Genomic DNA, 17,775 nt, shown 5'->3' on the forward strand with positions numbered 1-17,775 from the left:
TACCTCAGATGCACTGTGAGATGCTCTCTTCTCCAGAGTGTTGGAATCAGATCCTGGATATGGATTTAGGAGGAGAGCATGGTATCTTAGCCATCTTGTCTTGAGCTGACTCAGAGGTGCCAGCTTCTCAAGATGTTTGAGGGTCCCCCAAGTGCAACATCTTAAAAAATCATTTGGGGTGTGTGTGTGTGAGAGAGAGAGAGAGAGAGAGAGAAAGTGTCTTGGCTCACAGGAGCTGGCACCAAAGCCCTGACTCCTGCAGTTATGCTCCAGAAGAGGATGGCCATTTGTAAGCTTATCAGAATAAACCACACAGCTCCCATTATTCAAAATAATAATTGTATGTATATCATTGTATACAATGAATTGAAAAAAAAATGTTTAAAATAACGTTTGTCAAAAAAAAAACCACAAAAAAAGAAAGACCCCCAGAAGCTTTTCTATTAGGAATTACAGGTTCTGACATCCCAAAAGACCAGAAAAGACTGTTTATGTACGCGACAACAGCTGCAAGGATGCTACTAGCCCAAAGATGGAAAGAACCTACAGTTACGGCCAGGGAAGAATGGCAAGCCAAACTGCTGGACTATGCTGAAATGGCAAAACTGACCGGGAGACTCAGGAACCAAGAACATAACAACTTTAAAAAAGAATGAGGAAAATTCATAACTTACTTAGACCATTGTAAACAAATAAAAACATTAGCTGGACTTTAAAAATAACTTTTAAAGAAATGAGACAAGGATAATCTAGAGGGATAAAAAACTGTGGAGAATGTAATGATATGTAGCCTTAGAAAAATTATTTTAAGGACCCATGCAGGGGATGAGGGGAAGTAATGAGATCCAGAGAATCTCATATATGGATATGTTAAAGTTTTTTCTTTTACAGTGGAAGCTAAGGTTGTGAACCTGCACGTTTGCAACCTGCAGTGTTCGCAACCCATGTCTGTGCATCTGCGCACGTGTGGATTGCGACCCAGCGCTTCTGCACATGCTCAACGTGTGATTTAGCGCTTCTGCACATGCACGGCCGCCAAAACCCGGAAGTAACCTGTTCCGGTACCTCCGGGTTTTGGTGGTCCGTAACCCGAAAAAACGCAGCCTGAAGCATCTGTAACCCAAGGTATGACTGTACTTTAAGTTTGTTCTTGTAAAAACCAATAAAAAATATTCCCAACAACAACAACATTGTGTGCACTTCCTTGATGGTCCAAGATAGCAAACCCTTGTTTGGCCATGAAGCTCACTAGGTGAGCCAATCTTTCAACCTTTGCTGCCTCAAAGAGCCAGTGTGGTGTAGTGGTTAAGAGCGGTAGTCTCGTAATCTGGGGAACCAGGTTCGCGTCTCCGCTCCTCCACATGCAGCTGCTGGGTGACCTTGGGCCAGTCACACTTCTTTGAAGTCTCTCAGCCCCACTCACCTCACAGAGTGTTTGTTGTGGGGGAGGAAGGGAAAGGAGAATGTTAGCCCCTTTGAGACTCCTTAAAAGGGAGTGAAAGACAGGATATCAAATCCAAACTCTTCTCTTCTTCTTCTTCTTCTTCTTCTTCTTCTTCTTCTTCTTCTTCTTCTTCTTCTTCTTCTCATAGGGTTACCACAGTGACTCCATTCGTTCATGATGTTTGGACTTAGGTCCAAGGCCTCTGAAGCCCAGGGGCAAAGGGCATGTAACTGCCAAACATGCAGCAATGTGTGGGGCAGTAGCAACAAGCTAGCCACTCCAGAGGCTGCATTGGCTTCCAACCCTCAGAATGGCACTGGATTGGCTGACCTCACTGCCATTCTCCTCACTGGAGAAAGTTCAGCCAATTGAAATGGTGTTAGGCAACTGCTGGTATTGTGTGCTGGCAGGGTCCCTTACCCCATTGGCCAGACGGTCGCCTAGGCAGCTAGGCTGAAAAGCAGGGTGGCAGCAGCCAGGTAAGATGGTCGGGCACAAGGGAGATGAGTATTGGATGGGAAGATAGCAGGTCTGTCACCCAAGAAATCTAAAAAAAGGAAAAGGACTGGGGTAGCCATGGTGGTGTTGGACCACCCTCGTCCCAGAGGTCCTCGAGACCCCCTCAAATCCAACAGTGCTTTGAGAATATATAAATGGTAGTAATCCTCTGCGTGTTTGCTCAGAACTAAGTCCAATTGACTTTAATCGGACCTACTCCCAAGTGCAGAGGATTGCATGCCAAGGAAATGGATCAATCTCCGGTGATTTCAGCAAGGATCTTTGATAATCTGCAGCTTATTCCGTATGCCTTTCACGGGGAGCGGTGAATACTAAAATATTAGAATGTCAGCATCTCAGCTGGAACCTAATGATAATGTTTAAACTGCAAATTCTCGTCCAAATAAATGATTTATAACGGAGAATTGGGAGAGGTTCAGATGACAAGATGGAGCCCCCATGTGTGTGTACGTGTGTGACAGAGAGAGCTTTTTTCACCCTTTTGGCTGTGAGTCTATGCACCGAGTCTATGCACAAGAGTTATGCACAGAGGCAAAATCGTTTGATATCTCCATGCCACAATTCCCCAAAGTTTAAAAATAGAATTAATGGGCTTTGGCTCCTAGGGACTGGACGTCTTAATGAATGGGTGGCTGTAAAGGACTTCATGGGGCTAGAAGCACTTTAAAGTGCAAGTGTTTTTATTATGACTGTCTGTCAGATTTCTTTTTCTAACAATGTCTCGAAGGTTTCTACAGCCTTATAGCACACTTGCTTCTTAATTTCACCCTAAGAGACTCTCGGGTTACGTTAATGCCCAGTAGCTTCTAAACCACATTTATATCCAATGCGCTAATTTTTTTCCTTTAGGTTTTTTTTTTTTTTGAAAAAAGCATATGTATTAACAGAGCTATACAACACTGGCTGGCTGCTACAAATTGCCTTCCCTGCCACATCTCTCTTATATAGGAGATGCCACTCCTGGGCTTCCTGTAGAGAAAGCAATAGCTGGGCGAATGTTTTATTCATACGTAATATCTGGATTCTCCTTGGTTGTATTTTTAAGTGTCCACAGATCACGGAAAGGACATGATTCACAGGCCTCTCTCTCTCTTTTAAAAAAAAGAAAAAGAAAAAGAAAAAAGCAGATGATTTATTATGGTTGTAAAAAGCCTTTTTGAGATGGCAGTGCCTGAGGTAAGTTGTTTAAAAGGAAAGCCTATTTTTACACGAATCCTGGAGCCCTTGTATAAGGTTTGTTCTGTTGATTTTCAAAATGATGGTGGTAAAAGGGGGTGGGGGTGGAATCTTACTATCATAGACAGTGACTTTGTCAACTGCTATGATTCAGTTTAGTAGCACAGTACTTATTATCATTATTCATTACTATCAGTACTATTTTTCTAGAAAAAGAGGTGCCACAACCCACCATGAATTCTTCTCTAGTTCTCTTACAGTGGCATATGTGAATGGCCTATGTTCCAAGCATTAATAAACTGACTGACTTTCTTATAATAGCAATGGTGCCCACCTGAGAGTTGTCGGAACTGAGTTCCAGTAAGTTCTGGCTTTAAAAAAAAGCCCTAATTGTTATTATTAAATTTCTCCTGTGATTTATTTGAGGATCATAGGGCAGTTTACAATATAAATTAATTCTTAAATTCTGTTAGAGTGATGGAGGGTATAGGCACTTTGGACCCTGTTCACACAGCATCCAACTATTTTGTACCTGAAATTGGGACAGGGTGAAATCCCCTAAAAGGATGTTACTTTTTTTCTGTATGCCACAATAGCTGGGAGAATATTGTTAGTGAAGAATTGGAAGAAACAAGATTTACCAACTATCGAAGAATGGCAGATGAAGATGATGGACTCTATGGAACTTGCCGAACTGACCGGGAGACTCCGAGACCAGAGAGAAGAGATGGTGGAAGAAGACTGGAAGAAGTTTAAGGAATATTTGAAAAAATATGTTACTATTTAAACCTTAGAATAGCTTTGGAAGTGGATATAGGCTGTAGGGTTAGAAGTAGAAGATAGGGTATTTTAAAATAGTATTATTTGTAAGTGATAAAATGTGAAGTTATTTTAAGTGTGATTTTTTTAAAAAAAAGATGGTTAGAAATTATGATATATGTAAACTGCTAATGATGAAGTAAAATGAAAATCAGATAGGTGGGACTTGGGGAAGCCCACTTAGCAATGTTTAAGAAAATAAGAATATGACAATAATTTGTTTGTATTGTTTGTGCTTTCTTATTTGTGTTATAAAATGAATAGATAAATAGGTACTGCTCCGGCGGGAAGGTAAATGGCATTTCGGTGTGCTTCATGCTGGCCACATGACCTGGAAGCTGTACGCCGGCTCCATCAGCCAGTAAAGCGAGATGAGCACTGCAACCCCAGAGTCATCCGCGACTGGACCCAATGGTCAGGGATCCCTTTACCTTTAATATTGCTCAAGGTGGCTTACAATGGTTTTTAAAAACAGGTCATCTAGATCTTCCCTTGTTGTTGCAATTACGGAGAGTCAAACCAAGGAAGCTGCCTTATTCTAGGTTAGACTATTTGTCCATCTGACCCCATACTGTCTACTGTGGTGGTGGATCTACAGGAAACGGTCATAACTTGACTACTTGAGTTCCAGAGATGGAAACTGGGATATTCTGCATGAAAAGTTATGGTCCTTACCTAAGCTTGCATGTCTGAGCTCACCTTTAGACTCAACGTCTCTCACCAGCAGAGACTCTCCTGCCCTATTGGACCACTTCTCCATTTGCTGTTGGGGACACCTGGTGAGCTACAATGGGAAATAATAGTATATTTCAGTATAATGGGGAAAATTCTGACTCCAACAGACCATTATGGAAATACATTTCCACATATTTTTTTGGAGAACTACCAAGATTCTTGGCTTTCCAGAATTTCACCCATCTATTTTTTTTTTAATCTTCTGACCTTCAAGCTATATTTATAAGCAGATGAGATGTCCATTAATAAATATATCATTGCTCATTTGAGGGGAACCAGGTTTTCCACAGAGCTCAATCACTTCATCTTCACCACTGTGTCCATTAGCATTCCAATTTGTTCAACTAATATATATCAACTGATGGAAGGAATTCTGGGAGACCACACCTGGCATCCTGCACAATGAAATAACACAAATCACCTAAAGGTACCAGGTTTTTCACATCAGTTGGAGCCATAAATGACCAGGAATGGAATAACATGCACATTCTTCAATAGTCTGTTGAAGAGTTTTAGGATTTCGGATACCAGAAGTGCCTCTATTGCCACCTGCTGGGCTTTGTTGATTCATGAATAGGATCATTAGGTTCTTTTCCAAATACAGATTTGGGGTTATTGCTGTCCGGAATGTCTCCTGTACAAACAAACTGGCCAATGAACTCTATCCCCCACCCTTTGAGTGAAGAGGGCTGCTTCAGAAATAGGAACATTAGCTTTCGGTATTAATTTATAGAGCTAATCTCTTGCAAGTATTTAAAACACATGCCAGCTCACACAGCTGAGAATTTCTTGTCTCAACTGACATTTTGTGTTGAACAATTCTTCTCTCAACTAATCAATCATCTCTTCCCACCCCCACCCCCAAGTTTTAAGTGATTTTATATGGGTCACACATGTGTACAGTATTATTAGTATAATGTGCATGCACACACACACACACACACCCTGGCCGGAAAAAAAAATGAACAACAGTTGCAAAGAACGCTGGACAGTCCTGAATGAAACGTGCTATTTTCCTCCTGCTTTTGAAATGTTTTTCATTGACTTAGTGAGTATGCTTAGGATCGCCACCTCAGACATAGCGCTGAATGAGACACAATTTATGGAAGCATGATGAGATATAGATTTCAAGCTTGAAGGGGCGTGTGGAGCCTGGAAGTTTCGGATGAATTCATTCGATTATTTTAAGTGGTAGCAAATGGAAACATCTGCGAGGGGGCCGTTTTAATCCACTTCCAAACTGTGTTTCTGCTTTTAAGGATTCTGTTGTAAAACAAAGAAAAGCAAAAGGACTTCGAGCGCAGAAGGGTATCATTACAAATCCGAAACTCAAAAAGAGAGGTTTCGCTAGGTAGATACAGGGAATAGATTAATGAAGTGCAATGTACGTGGATCCTAACGCTTTTTGAAACACTGTAAGGATCAGCAAATGTAAGATGAAAACAATATGAGGACATCCATTTAAAAACTGATACACACATATAAGAGAAATAATATTTATTTATTATATCCATTGTCTCATAATATGAGCTCTTAAGGCAGCAATTAGCAATATGTCAGCATAAACCAATCATGTTGAAATATCCACCAAAAAATAGGGATGGAATGAGAAGAAATTTGGTTTGGATTGGATTTTTATCCAAACCTACCTAATTCACCCTTTCTGAAACAAAAGACAAACTAAAACACAGCAAACCTCTGAAATTCACCCTTCTTTTGTTTTTTTGATGCAGTTCTCCAGATGTGTAAACAAAAATGTGCACATTAGAGAAAAGGGTGCACAAAAAACATATACATTAATTAAGATAATATATATGCTGTTTTATATTAGGGGAAACTTGGAAAAATGTGTCTTATCAAGCACAATGTGTATGTTAAGAGAAATTTGCACAAAAATGCTGGCGGATTTTTTGAAAAAGATACTGCGAACCAGCACAGAAATGAAGAGAACTGAAGACTGGAAAAAATGAGAAACAGAGAATTGACAGATCCTTCCACCTTTGCTATCAAACTGGAATGAGGATGGCAGTGATAGTGTCCCACAGCAAGGAAGCACCACTGCAGGGCATTCTGGGTAATTGTAATAGTGGTTGCCTGGCATCCCTCAAAGCACTAGGAAAGGAGACTCAGGAAAGCAAGGCCTGAAATAATGTGTGGTCAACAGCTGTTTAAGGATACTATCTGTTGAAGGAGCGTTTCCACCTCCATCGTTCAGCTGAGGTCCAGCTCCGAGGACCTTCTGGCTGTTCCCTCACTGTGAGAAGTGAAGTTACAGGGAACCAGGCAGAAGGTCTTCTCAGTAGTGGCGCCTGCCCTGTGGAACGCCCTCCCATCAGATGTCAAAGAAATAAACAACTATCTGACGTTTAGAAGTCATCTGAAGGGAATGGTTTTAATGACTGATGTTTTAATGTGTTTATAATCTATTGTTGGAAGCCGCCCAGAGTGTCTGGGGAAACCCAGCCAGATGGGAGGGGTATAAATAATAAATTATTTTTATTAGTAGTAGTATTGATGCAGCAGCAAAGAAAGCCAACGCTATTCCAGGCTGCGTCCACAAAAGTATAGGGTCCAGATCACAGGAAGAAATAGTACCACTCTATTTTGCCTTGGTCGGACCACACCTGGAATACTGTGTCCAGTTCTGGGTGTCACAATTTAAGAAGGATGTTGACAAGCTGGAACGCATGCAGAGGAGGGCAACCAAGATGATCAAGGGTCTGGAAACCAAGCCTTATGAGGAACAGTTGAAGGAGCTGGGTACGTTTAGCCTGGAAAAGAGGACACTGAGAGGAGATATGATAGCCAACTTCAAACATCTCAAGTGCTGTCACATGGAAGTGGGAACAAGCTTCTGTTCTGGAGGGTTGGACTCAAGTTACAAGAAAGGAGATTCCGACTAAACATCAGGAAGAACTTTCTGACAGTAAGAGCTGTTTGACAGTGGAACGGTCTCCCTCGGGAGGTTGTGGGCTCTCCTTCCATGGAGGTTTTTAAGCAGAGGTTGGCTGGCCATCTGTCATGGATGCTTTAGCTGAGATTCCTGCATTGCAAGGGGTTGGACTAGATGACTCTTGGGGTCCCTTCCAACATTACAATTCAATGATACCAATCCTGCACATCTCATCTCCTTAAAACTCACCTTTACTGTGCAGCCTTAGGCTTAATCTCTTTGCCACCAGATGAAGTCTTTGCCACCAGATGAAGCCTGGGTATGTGAAATGCATTTGCTTGAATGCTCACCCCCCCCCATAAATGCTCCCCCCCCATTCCCTTCTCTTCCTTGCTCTGTTGTCCCCCACTGCTGAAATTTAGACTGTAAAATCTCGAGCTAGGAAACCAGTGCATTTTTGTGTTTCTTGCCCTTTGAAGTGCCATAAACATTTATGGCATTCAGTAAAGCTTCAATCATATACACCGGTATCAAAAGAATTAAAACGCATTAAACCCAGTGGGATTACTTTGAAGCAGGCATCTTCTAGGGTTGAACTGTCCATTTAGCCCTGGAAAGATCTGATTGTTGCTGTTAATCAATAAGGCTTCGAAGTCAGCTTCATAAAGGTTCTTCTCCATTGCTTCAGGTAATTCTTTCCAGAAGGCCTCCCTCAAACATGGTGGACTCTGGAATTTCACTCCCAATCACCCCAGATTCAAGACACTTTTGAAATAGCTGTCAACTTTTTCCTTTTCTTGCGAGGAATCCTATTCAGAATAAGGGAATTTCCCTTTAAAAAGGGGAAACGTTGACAGCTATGATATTGTGATAATGCAAGTTGGCACAAATCCATGCGATAAAGAGATGACATTGTAAACCTCTGCATTATCTGGGTTTTTAAAAAAACGAATTATGACAGGGTTGTTTTTATTATTTTTTAGCAAAATGTTTAAAAAGAACTAAAGGCATCAATTAATACATTTACATATAAAATCTCCCAGAAGATAAAATGAGTGCAAGGCAGAAAGATTACAAAGGCCAATCCATGACACATGGTGTGTTTACACATGTACATTAATGTCATTTTCCACTTCAGTGAGTAAAAGCAATTATACGGTGTTCACATTTTCTAGCTTGATGCGTTTTTCGCCATATGCTGCCCAATTTTGTCTCTCTGTTAAGAAATCAAGCAGGGAGTAAAGATGAAATCACATCTAAGACAGATATGATCGATTGTGAAATATGTATGCCTTTTAAAAATTGCCAGAGGTTTACGTATTCTACTGTTTGTGTGACTCCATTCCTTACCTTGCTGCATTAGGATTTATCCTTGATTTTTAATTTTTTTAAAAAAAAATATCTTTGGAGCTGGATCATGACTTTCTCATGCAATTTCCCTCAGCGGACAGGAATTTTGAGTAGCAGCAGAGTAACAATCTGATTTATTACCCCATGAATTATATGGCTCCTAGTTTAAAAAGCTTTGATTAACATCAGTTGCTATTTGATCATGCTTATCAGCCATATTTAAATTTAAATTATTTTCTTAAAGAGCAATATACTGCTTTTCCCCATTATAGCAGAAATTGGGAGCCAATGGCCTTCCGGATGTTGAGATTGTAGCTTCCATCATGGCCAATGATGAGGAATTGTGGGAGTTGTATTCTAATAACATCTGGAGGTCACCAGGCTCCCCATTCCTGCCTTTAAGTAAGTTCTGACCTGTATACTAAAAATATTAGGAGATTAAAGCGACAATGTTATGCCCAAGTATCTGTGAGTAACCTCTGTTTAACTTAATGGGACTTACTTTTGAGCAGGGCTGCATTATACACTGTGTTTTGGCATCTACAGCCATTTTACTAATTTCTGGCCAGAATCCAGAGATCCCTGTAGATGCCCATGAGATTCTGAACAACACCAAGGCTTACACTATTTCTTTTTCCAAAATGAAACTCATTGGGCTGCTCCAGAGAGTTCTCTGAATGCGACAGACAACTTTTTAAATGCAAATTGATCGCAACAATGAATATACAGTGATTGCAGAAGAATGTCAAAAAATGACATGGGTGGACTCAAATTATCACTGATTGTTTTCCTTTCCAACAAATAACAAAATTGCTGTGTGATTTTCAGTCTTTCACCTCTTAACTGAACATTATTGGTTAATTTGAACCTGTGCACAGTTCCTATAATGTCAGTCTGGGAGGAAGAGATTCAGAGAGGCCTTTCTCTTCTGTATTTCTGCTCTGCGTTTTCATTTAGATTAGCTTTTTAGCCTTGATGAAAAGGTGTTTGGCATTAATCTTTGTATTCCCCCACCCCCAAATCAATAATTTGTTTTTCAAATAACAGCAATGATAAGGATAACAGCCCAGAGCAGAGAATATCTCCTAAGCACTATGTTGAATTCCTCTCTTTGTATCTTATGGTTTTAATACTTATAAGCAGGTTGCCCAGATAATGTTTGCTATTGTTTGGCATATCAGTAATGAAGATTAACAACCTACTTTACACAGTTGTTATAAGAATAGAAATGGGCATCTGTGGGTGCCCCAGATTTTTACATGTGGCTCGTTAGAAGATAAGTATAAAGATATCTATAATTTTTACTGCTGAATGTCAACAACTGCAGTATTATTTCTAATGCACGATTATCTTGGCAAATAGGAGGCACTCCCTGTGGAAGGAAATGGAAGGAACCGCCCTCCAACTACTAGGTTTGCACAGATGACAAAAAAAAAAAAAAAGACTGTTAGAGGATCAAGGACAAACTTTTCAGCTCGTGGAGGGAGTTGTATAATAGAGGTTCCACAAAGGCTTTGCGATTTCAACCTACCTATGGAATTGCTAACAGTTCTGTCATAGATAAAAAGAGAGTCTAGCAAGCTAGACGGCTTTTTCAACAAAATGTTTTGCAAGATGCCAAATGGTTTTCAAGACTTTTTTTTTTTGCATTGTCTGGCAAAAAAATGGAATTTAAATCAGTTGCATGGGTCTGGCACATGGAAAGTGTGATGATGAAGAAAAAAAAAAGTGTTGATGCGTCACAATACAGCCAACATCTCTGAAAGCAAGGAAAATGAATTCCTGCCTTCTTTTACTCCTTTAGAATGGATATTTAAAAAAAAAAATGATGGAGGAGAAAGATAAATGAAAATGGCCAATCGGATCTGAGCTTATGCCGCTGAAAAGCAAATTAACTGTGGGAAAAAAACATTGGTGTCAATGTGTTCCCTAACGACATCATAAAAATTACCACTTGTCATCATACAAACTACTACAAAAACTGGCACAATTTGTGCTCAGTGTTCATTTTGCAGTAATGTTTTGAATTTTGGCACACTGTTGCTGGTGTGCTTAGGATCAGGGTCTTGACAACAGTGCTCTGAAGGCTGACCATGAATTTAACTCATTGAATTCAGTTTTAACCTCCCAAGTGCAGAAGATATAAAATTTTTCTTCTGGATGGGTTTATATTTCATGGAGAAAGGAAGCACAAGACTTGTACTTCCTGTTCCCTTCAGATCTTGGGCATAGCCAAAGGTACTTTCAGTGCTGGAAAAGCTCCTTTGCTGGCTGAGGTTTCTTCTGTGAAGTCATGATGATCAAAGTGTTATTTTGGGTTTATGCAGTGCAGAACTTCAGTACAGGAACTGACCTTTTGATTTAATAAATTGAACATGTTTCCTCTTCTGTGAATTTGAGGTGCCATTGATTGATCTGAAAATCTTTTCCCTCAAAGGATATGGATTTCAAACACTATTTGAATAAACTTAGGGATTTTGAAAGAGGTTTTTTCCACTTAATAACCTGTGATACTATTTCTTGTTTTCATTACAAAGTAAATTGTGAAACATGATAGCTTGGCAACGAGAAGCAATTGAATCTCATTTAATTTTAAATTGTACAGGGACCTCCAGCACACTTCATCTGGAGGCACAGATGCTGGCGACAATTCTCTCGGAATAGTCAAATTTGTCATAAAATACCCACAACCAGCTTTGTGACCTTAGGTGAAAACTCAGACAAGATTCAGTTCTTTCCTGCAGTTCAGGTGGTTCATGGTATTGTTTAACAACGTAGGTTAGATTTCACCCCATATTTCCGAATAACTTCACTGGCCACTTAATAAAACACTTTCTTTCAGCAGAAAAAAGTATATATTCCCTGCTTTTTGCGAATCTGTGAAACCATATTTGGTTCCTTCATACTTTTAACCCTCTCACATCAACATTCACTGGAGAAGAGCTGTTCCAAATACAGTGGTACCTCGGGTTACGTATGCTTCAGGTTACATACACTTCAGGTTACAGACTCCGCTAACCCAGAAATAGTACCTTGGTTTAAGAACTTTGCTTCAGGATGAGAACAGAAATTGTGCTCTGGCAGCACAGCAGCAGCAGGAGGCCGCATTAGCTAAAGTGGTGCTTCAGGTTAAGAACAGTTTCAGGTTAAGTACGGACCACCAGAATGAATTAAGTACTTAACCCGAGGTACCACTGTACAGTTACAGCCATTATAATGCTAAATGTAAACAGCTGTCCAGGGCTTCCTTGACAATCCTGTAGCCAAGGCTGTGTGTCCTCAGCAGGGCTTGCCCTACCATTAGACAGGGTGAGGCAAGAGAAGAATATGAAAATGATTTATAGGTGGTACATGACCCCAGTCAAGCTTGCAAAAATTTACCACTTATCAGATAATAAATGTTGGAAATGTAAAGAAAATGAAGGTACATTCTTTCACCTCTGGTGGACATGCCCAAGGATTAAGGCTTTCTGGGAAATGATATATAACGAAATGAAAAAGATACTTAAATATACCTTCTTGAAGAAACCAAAGGCCTTTCTCCTGGGTATGGTAAGCCATGTGGTGTTAAAGAAGGACAGAATCTTTTTTATGTATGCCACTACAGCAGCAAGGATTCTTATTGCAAAGTATTGGAAGACACCAGATCTACCCACTCTGGAAGAATGGCAGATGAAGATGACAGACTACATGGGACTGGCAGAGATGACTGGCAGAATCCGAGACCAGGACAAAGAGACAGTGGAAGAAGATTGGAAGAAGTTTAAAGACTATCTTGATAAATATTATAAAATTAATGAAGTTTAAAAAGATATGGGTTTAAAAATTAGTGGTTTGCAGGGGCGTTGATTAAGGAAAAAGAATAGAATTATTAAAAACTATGGGAAATATGGGAATGGATTTGCTGACAAGATAAATGAGATTAGAATACAGAAGGGGGAGGTGTGAGGAGGTCGGTGAAATTAGGTTTTGAAAATAAGGTTTGAATTTATACTTGTTTTGTTTTTGTTTTGTTTGTTGATTTTTGTATGTTTTCATTGTTGTTTGTATTTGTGTTTATATGTGTTTATTTGAAACTTAATAAATATTATTTTTTTTTAAAAAAAATAGACAGGGTGAGGCAATTGCCTCAGGTGGCATATGCTGGGGGGAGTGGGGAAAATGGCAGCTGTCCCTCCAGCTTTTATTTCTGAGCTTCCTAGCCCTTGCCCTTTGCTGAAGATCAGGGTGATGTGTGACACAGGTGATCTGAAGGATGCTGACCTATTGCCAATGTTGACATACGATTCAACTCCTTCTCCAGTCAGCTTTTGTATTGTACAGTGGTACCTCTGGATACGCACACGTCTGGTTGCATATCCTTCGGGTTATGCACGTGGCAAACCTGAAAGTATTTTTCCAGGTTTCGCCCTGCATGCATGCGCAGAAGCCCTCTACGCACCACATGCATGCGCAGAAGCGCTTTACCGTGCCGTGCTCATGCGCAGAACTCCTGTGCACAGCCGGAAGTACCACTGTACTTTGAATTGGGGGTGTTGGTGGTGCAGGGAGGTGCAATCTTGTCCTTTGCCTCAGGCAGCAAAATGTATTGGTCCTCAGAATCCAAATATGCCTGTTCTGAACTCGATCCATCAGGGTAAGCATTTTGGCTTGCCAAATGGAATTATCCCAGAGCTCCTCCCCCTGTTCTGGGGATTCTCCTGACCCCGTAAGAAGCAATTTTTGGGGAAAGGCATGTAGTGCAAAGCTTTCACTGACAGGACTCGTCCTGTTATGTAGTGAAGTTTCACCCTGGGCCAGCAGGGGGATACTGTATATAGTTTTCACTCAGGTCTGTAGATAGTTTTCCCTCAGGTCCGCGTCAGTTATTTTAGGCGGGAACTCTGGGCTGTTGTTGTTACAATGTTGACAGCCGGCTGCCTATAAAAGCAGGCCGGCTGAGCTGTTTGCAGTCAGTTCTATTCCAGCTTACGAAATAAAGAGCTACTTGGAGAAATCGCTGTGTCGTCTGCTATGTCAACCCACAACTTAACACTGGCGACGAGGATGGGATAGATGGACATCAGAGCACAGCCAGATGCGGCCAGCCTCTGAACTGAGCTGAATCACTGAGCTGAATCACAGAGCGAAATCACTGAGCGAAATCACTGGACAGAACCAATTCAGAGCTGACTGTTCTGGCTAGAGCACGGTGTTCCATCCATCGCCCTTCACGCCGGCATCGGAATCATGGCTTCACTTGTGCCTCTACCGCCGTTTGCGCCAGCCTCTGAATCATGGGACTCCTACCTCGCTCGGTTCGACTGCTACCTCCAAGCCAACGAGCTGACAGCAGTATCAAAGGATCGTAAGCGGGGCCTATTCCTCAGCCTCTGTGGGCCTGAGGTGTTTGAGACGGCCCGAGCATTGGTTGCGCCCGAAGCAGTCCAGGCAACACCATGGGACACGATCCAAGAGAAGCTCCGCAACCACTACGCACCAAAGCCGTCCAAGATTGCTGCCCGCCATGCGTTCTACCACCGGAACCAGGCAGAGGGGGAGTCAATCAACAACTACACCACCGCCCTGCGACAGGCTGCAATGCACTGTGAGTTCCGAGACTTAGACGATGCTCTGATGGATCGAATCGTCTGCGGGGTCCGGGACATCCATCTGCAACGGCGTCTCCTCGCCAAGCCAGACCTCACGCTGCAGAAAGCCATTGAGGAGGCTGTGGCCTCAGAAGCTGTTGAACGCTCCGCCCAGGAGATCCGCAAGTGCAGCAGCCCACGTCTTGCTAGGGAGCCAGTTCCGGTGCATCATGAAGAGGCCAGCAGTGATGAGGCATCCTCCAGTGAAGGCGATGACGTGCACCAGACAAAGCGGGAGCACAGGAAGTTCCAACAGAAGTCCAAGGGCCAACCGGAATGTGCCGGCTGCGGAGGCAACCATTCCCGTGCCAAGTGTCGATTCAGAGACGCCATCTGTAGGAAGTGTTCCAGAAGGGGCCACATCGCTAAGGTCTGCAGATCAGCTCCGTCTGACACCCCCCCTTCATCGACTCGCAAGTCCAAGCCTTCACTCCAGTCTGCCAAGGAAAGTTGTTTTGCTCTCACCAACTGCCGCTGCCCGTCTGGAACCACGATTGGCCAAACCGACTCGCCTACGCGACGCAAGCTGAACGTCACGGTGCTCATTGAAGGAGCTCCATGTGACATGGAGATCGACACCGGGTCTGCCCTGTCCATCGTGTCGTGGAGCACCATCAAAAGACTGGTACCCAGAGTGTCCAAAAGGCAACTCGACTCTCACCGCGTACACCTGAGGGACTACCAGGGAAACGACATTCCCGTGGTAGGCGTTGGCCGGTTCCGGATTGCCTTCAAGGATTTTTCGGGCCTGCTCCGGTTGGTGGTGGTCGAAGGTCAGCGGCCAAGCCTCCTAGGGCTAGACTGGCTTGATGCCCTCGGCCTGGAAGTCACCGGCATCAACTGCATTTCTAACGCAGAGACTGAGGGTCTGGTCAAAGACTTTGCCGAGGTTTTTGACGGCACCTTGGGGCAATATACAGGTACGCCCATCTCCTTTAGCCTTGATCCACAAGTCGCCCCCATCAAGCTAAAGCCACGCCGGGTTCCCTTTGCTCTCAAGGCTAAGGTGGACGAACAACTGGACAAACTGATCGCCCAAGGAGTTTTGGAGCCGGTTGACCACGCCAAGTGGGAAACCCCCATCGTCACGCCTGTCAAGCCAGATGGGTCGGTGAGAATCTGCGCTGACTACAAGTGCACGATCAACAAGGCACTTCAGCAGCACGCTTATCCGGTTCCTGTTGTCCAACACCTGCTGCATTCCCTGGGTGAGGGTAAGGTCTTCGCTAAGCTGGACCTTGCCCAAGCCTATCAACAGCTGCCAGTCGATGATGCCACTGCTGAAGCCCAGACGATCGTCACCCACCGGGGGGCATTCCGTTGCCGCCGGTTGCAGTTCGGGGTGAGTGTGGCTCCTGGCATCTTCCAAAGCCTTATGGAGCGTCTCCTGCAAGGGCTTCCGGGCGTGGTACCATATTTTGATGACGTCTTGGTGTCTGCAGACTCACACCAGCAGCTGTTCGAGCGCCTCCATGCCGTGCTGACCAGGTTCCAAGAGGCCGGGCTCAAGGTAAAGAGGGAGAAGTGCCAGATCGCCGTTCCACAGGTAGAGTTCCTGGGCTATCTTATCGATGCCTCCGGCCTTCACCCGACCACATCCAAGATCCGCGCTATCCAGCAGGCCCCCACCCCAAAGAACAAGACGGAGTTGCAGGCGTTCCTGGGGCTGCTGAACTTTTATAACATGTTCCTGCCCCACAAAGCCACAGTGGCTGAGCCTCTTCACCGACTCCTTAGTACAAAGACGCCTTGGGCCTGGGGTCATCGGGAGACGGCGGCCTTCAATGCGGTTAAGGCTCTCCTTTCATCAGACAGTGTGCTGGTACAGTACAGTGAATCCAGGCCTCTGGTCCTTGCCTGCGACGCCTCACCTTTTGGCATCGGTGCTGTCCTTAGTCACCGTTTTCCAGATGGAAGAGAAGCACCGCTCGCCTACTTTTCCAGGACACTATCTCTGACGGAACGGAATTACAGCCAGCTCGACAAGGAGGCATTGGCACTTGTGGCTGGAGTGAAGAGGTTCCATGAATACCTCTATGGCAGGACTTTTGACCTCATCACTGACCACAAGCCACTCCTGGGCCTCCTCGCCGGTGATCGTCCAACTCCACCGGTCCTCTCGCCACGCATGCTGTGATGGACTGTTTTCCTGGCTGCCTACCACTACCGGCTCATCCATCGCCCGGGGAAATCGATGGGCCATGCCGACGCCCTCAGCCGTTGCCCTCTTCCAGCATTTGTGGAAGACCCGGCTCCAGCTTCATCGCTCCTTCTGATTGAGGATCTTCCAGCAGCGCCTGTATCAGCTGCCACTGTGGCCTCCGTGTCTGCCCAGGATCGCACCATCAGCCGGGTGCTCAACTGGGTGTGGAGGGGGTGGCCACAAGGGCCTTTTGCATCGGAGTTCCAGCCCTTCGCAACCAGACAACATGAACTCTCAGCTCATCGCGGCTGTCTGCTGTGGGGAGACCGCGTCGTGATTCCCCAGGGACTCCGTCAGCGCGTCCTGGAGGCTCTGCACGTTGGCCACCCGGGAATTGTCAAAATGAAGGCGTTGGCTTGGTGTTACGTCTGGTGGCCTAATATGGACGATGCCATCACTGCCTGGGTGTCCGCCTGTCAAGCGTGCCAAGAGTCGAGGCCTGCACCACCGGCAGCTAAGGGACACACATGGGAGACGCCAAAGACACCCTGGTCGAGGGTGCACATCGATCTGGCTGGCCCCTTTCACGGCCGGACCTTTATGGTAGTGGTGGACGCCTATTCCAAATGGCTGGAGGTCGCCCTGATGCCCTCCACCACTACCGAAGCTGTCATCCGGGTGCTGCGAGGCCTGTTTGCAACGCATGGGTGTCCTGATGTCCTTGTCTCTGACAACGGACCACAGTTCACGTCAGGCACGTTTGAGCGGTATCTTTTGGGACTGGGCATCCGCCATGCCCTAACGGCACCCTTTCATCCATCCAGCAACGGGCAAGCGGAAAGAATGGTGCGCTCGGCAAAAGAGGCACTGGCGCGCCTGGACCGGGGAGACTGGCATGAGCGGGTCGCCGAATACTTGTTCGTGCAACACATCACCCCTCATGCGGCCACAGGGAGGAGTCCTGCTGAACTGCTTATGGGCCGCCGCCTCAGGTCACCGCTCGACCGGCTACACCCGGACTTTGCCGTGGCTGAACCCCCAGGCTGTGCCAACGCGCCACGGTCAT

General features: G+C 44.3%; 1 long non-coding RNA gene across 1 annotated transcript; it reads left to right on the top strand.

Moving 5' to 3' along the window:
- The first annotated feature begins 1,921 nt into the window (after positions 1-1,921).
- LOC309352404 lies at positions 1,922-12,241 on the top strand. Its single transcript, XR_014161302.1, has 3 exons — positions 1,922-2,051; positions 3,461-3,499; positions 10,299-12,241. It is a non-coding gene; the product is annotated as an uncharacterized lncRNA (long non-coding RNA).
- The last annotated feature ends 5,534 nt before the right edge of the window (positions 12,242-17,775 follow it).

Source organism: Podarcis erhardii (assembly GCF_964252035.2).
Source record: "Podarcis erhardii genome assembly, chromosome: 11".
Lineage (NCBI taxonomy): Eukaryota > Metazoa > Chordata > Lepidosauria > Squamata > Lacertidae > Podarcis > Podarcis erhardii.